Raw genomic sequence first — 2,564 nt, forward strand, 5'->3', positions numbered from 1 at the left:
AATTACCTTAATTATATTTATTTTAATTTCTGATTTGGATAATTGCTTTGACTTCATAGTTATGTTTTATAGTCTGTATTTTTAAAATTGTTGTGAAAGCGCCTGTATTTTAAAAAGAAAGTAGCCAGGGTATAAACAAATGATGTGTGAACCCAGCTTTTGTTATGTTAAATGCGACGGAGCCGTGTCTCTGGAGATTATTATATATGATAATTTTGGAGATTTGATGTTTCCAAAGCAACATGCCCAAGGCAAAATGTTTCCAAAGCAATTTATGTCAATCCAATCTCTGGAGTTTTCTTCTTGAAGCTATTCAGATGCTACAGCTGATAAGGAAAGCACTCCCCTCCCCACCTCCCTGTGGGAAGATCCCTGAGGAGGCTTGGTGCCCGGAATGGCACAACATGGTAAAATTCAGTTCTTGGTTACAAAGATGACTGCAGTTTCTGTCCATTGAGCCTCCTCCAGATGTCTTAGGTAGGACAAGAAGTCTGAGAACTGAGGTCCTACCACATCTGGAGAGTAGCAGAGGTAATGATATTGGAAATGACTTTGAGAGACAGGAGAGAAACTTGCAGATGGGACTACAAGCATGTAAAAGATATCTCAGCCCGCAGAAGGAGAGAAGGCATGGGAAACGTTTTAGAAGGGACTCTCCTTAGTTTTCTGGAGAGTAAAGGGAAAGGAGGGGAGAAATACCTGTTAATCAATTCTGTTAATGCAGGGGTCTCCAACTGCTACTGGTCCGTGGTCTGTTGGGAACCAGGCCACACAAGTGGCGGGCAAGTGTACAAAGCATTGGTTGTGCGCATGAAACCATTCTTTCTCCCCAGTCGCCATCGCCGCTGCTGCTACCAATCCATGGAGCCAGAAAGATTGGGGATCACTGTGTTAATGCGACCTTACATTAAAGATAGAGCTAGTACACCTGGCTGTGCTTCTTGTTCAGACTATCTTGCAGGACTAACACATGTTGTGGAAGGCTGGTGTACAGCATGTGTTTCTCCATGAAAAAGATACTAGGGGCCTGGATTGCAGAAAAGGACAGCCAACCATTTTTATTTAATAAGTTTTTATGCTGCCCATCTCTCCTATAAGCTAACTCTGGGTGAAGTTTTCTTATATTCCTTTCAGTATCAGCCATCTGTAGTCTAGATCAGGGCTTTTCAACCAGTGGTATGGGTACCACCTGTGGTCCATTGGCACCTGGCAAGTGGTACGCGACCATCCTAGAAAAGTGGTAGCGGGGGAGGGGAATGAGCTGAACCAGTGGCAGCACTGCACAAGCCTGAGCGAAAGATGGCTGGAGCTGCAGGGCTGTCAGGGCTCAGCGGAAGCACCAGGATCAGTGCCAGGCTCCAGCCAGAGCTCAGCGCTGATCCTGGTGCTTCTGCTGAGCCCAGAAGAAGCGCCGATCAGCTGGAATGTTGCGGCATCTCCAGGGTCTTGTGATTTACATCCAGATGCTTGGCAACTGATTCATATTTATGACGGTCACAGTGTCCCAGGGTCATGTGAAGTGACCAAAACCTGCTGCAACCACCCAGCAGATGGGGGGAATAAAAACCAAACACCCCCCACCCCCACCCCCCGCCAATCCTCAACAGAAATGCTCACAACAATGAAAATCTCGGACAGGAGGAAGAGCGCCGCCAGGCGGGCAGGCAGATGTCTTGCTCGGCTGTGGCTTGGGGGGCACTTTTTTCAATGCCATTGTAACTTTGAACAGTCACTAAGCGAACTGTTGTAAGTCAAGGACTACCTGTACTTCATCACTTTTTTCCTTTTTTTGGGGGGGGGTCATCAAGTTTTTGACACCTTGCTAGGCGACTGGTGGTACTCGGATATTGCCATATCCTAAAAGTGGCACAATGGGTGAAAAGGTTAAAAAGCCCTGGTCTAGATTCCCAGGAGTTCTTAGAATGTATGTCTTTAATGGCACAAATAGTTGCTTTAATTTGGCAAGATTTCTGTCTACAGGCAAGGAACACAAAGGAAACTTCTTAGAAGAAACTCTGCATGTCTTTCTTGGTCTTTGAGATGGCATATACTAAGAAGCTTTACATGCCTTGAACACATAGCAAAATTGACAAGAATTTGTCTATCTTGATTAAATCAGTCTAAGCTGGTAACAGCAGAGTAGCTCCTGTGAAGGTGACATGTTCAGGGTTGGCTCAAGTCACAGATGATTAAATCTTCTTTCACCACCTCCGTGTCTCACCTTTTTTTGAACCTGGCCTTTTGATTAGAGATTAATCCTCCTTTGATTGCTATGCAGCTATACCAGACATGTCAAACACAAGGCCCGGGGGCCAGATGCAGCCTGCGAAGTGGTTTCATGTGGCCCAAGAAGCCATCCTGGAAACACATGTTTATTAGATCCGTGTCCCTCCTGGCTGGTACTGGCAGCCAGGGAGGGGACACGAGCCTGGTTCCAGGGAATTGTTAACGCCTCTTTGCAGGAGGGAGTCTTCCCGGCAACCCTAAAGGAAGCCGTGGTGAGGCCCCTCCTCAAGAAGCCCTCCCTGGACCCAGATGAGTTGGCCAATTATCGCCCGGTCTCC

Source organism: Protobothrops mucrosquamatus, unplaced genomic scaffold, assembly GCF_001527695.2.
Source record: "Protobothrops mucrosquamatus isolate PMUCROS unplaced genomic scaffold, P.Mucros_1.0 scaffold390, whole genome shotgun sequence".
Taxonomy (NCBI): Eukaryota; Metazoa; Chordata; class Lepidosauria; order Squamata; family Viperidae; genus Protobothrops; species Protobothrops mucrosquamatus.